The sequence below is a fragment of the Cicer arietinum genome, chromosome 7 (genome assembly GCF_000331145.2).
Source record: "Cicer arietinum cultivar CDC Frontier isolate Library 1 chromosome 7, Cicar.CDCFrontier_v2.0, whole genome shotgun sequence".
Lineage (NCBI taxonomy): Eukaryota > Viridiplantae > Streptophyta > Magnoliopsida > Fabales > Fabaceae > Cicer > Cicer arietinum.
This window is the reverse complement of record NC_021166.2, coordinates 22,739,353-22,740,837: the sequence shown is the minus strand read 5'-3', so window position 1 is coordinate 22,740,837 and position 1,485 is coordinate 22,739,353.

Sequence of the window (1,485 nt, the reverse complement as noted above, 5' to 3'; positions counted from 1 at the left end):
TACTTTACCTTACTGCCTCCAGGCCTGATATTATGTTTAGTGTGTGTGTGCAAGAATTCAAGTTGATCCACCAGAGTCTCATTTAACTGATGTTAACAGGATTCTTAGATACTTAAAAGGTATTACCGACCTTAGCTTGTTTTACAAGAAATATAATAAGTACATATTAAGTGGCTATTGTGATGCTGATTATGCTGGAGACAAACTTGAGAGAAAAAGTACAAGAAGAAATTGCACATTTCTTGGTGAAAGCTTAATCTCATGGTCAAATAAAAGACAAAACACAATTGCAATGTCAACAACAGAAGTTGAGTACATTTCAGCAACATGATGCAACTCTCAGTTGCTATGGATGAAACATCAACTGGAAGATTACAAGATTCTTGAGAGTAACATTCTCATATTCTATGACAACACTTCTACCATTTGCCTAACCAAGAACCCAATCCTACATTCTAGAGTCAAACACATAGAACTAAAACATCATTTCATTAGGGACTTTGTTCACAAAGGAATACTAAATATACAGTTTGTAGACACTAAACACCAATAGACTGACATATTCACCAAACCACTAGTTGGAGATATATTTGACGTCATTAGGAAAAATCTAAACCTTACCTTTATACTTGAAAGATGTTGTGCCAAGCTTAGAGTACTTCAGATTCATTCTAGGATTAGTTTTATGTTTTGTTCACATAAGGCTATGTTTAATGTTCTATTCACTCTCTTAAAAAAAAAGTTTCACTTTCAAGTCTTTCTGTTTGATGGCAAAAGAGGGAGAAAGATTTTTTAGAACAATAATATGGGGAGATAACGAAAAAAAACTTGAACTTATGGGGAGCCTTAAGTTAGGGAGAGTCAAGTAATAAAAGAAAAATTGTTATAAAAATATAGTTATGTTATCATCAAAAAAGAAGAGATTGTTGGAACCAAGTTGGTCCCAAGAACAATTCATCTATGTAGTTTTGATGTTAAGAAAGGTATTTTGTGAGAACAATTTATTGCACTGATGACTTCATTAAATATGCATACATTAGAACATAAAAATCAGAGGAAGCAACCAGAGGATACCACCAGAGGAAGTCACTAGAGGAAGAAAAAGGTCAGAAGAAATGAAAGCAAATTAGTCAACCAAATCCTCAAAATTGGACAAATGCACACTCTGAAAAGTATGCACACCTGCCTATGATGTGTGCTTCTAGTAGTTCAACGTGCTTCTGGAAGCTAATTGTGTTTCTGGTGTGTTATTTTTATCTTCGCTATGTCTTTTTATTGTTGCCTCTGATTAGTCCAAACATTTAAGTCATGAAACCAGAATCAGAATTAGAAATAAGAAAAAAGTTTCAAAATTAGACAAACACAATCAAAGAACAAGACAAATGTCCAAACTTTACTTGAGATAGTATTAAAAGAAGAAAGAAAATTGTATTTCGACTTAGCGATAATGATGATGATGATGGTGTGAGAAAGAAAAAAAAGGAA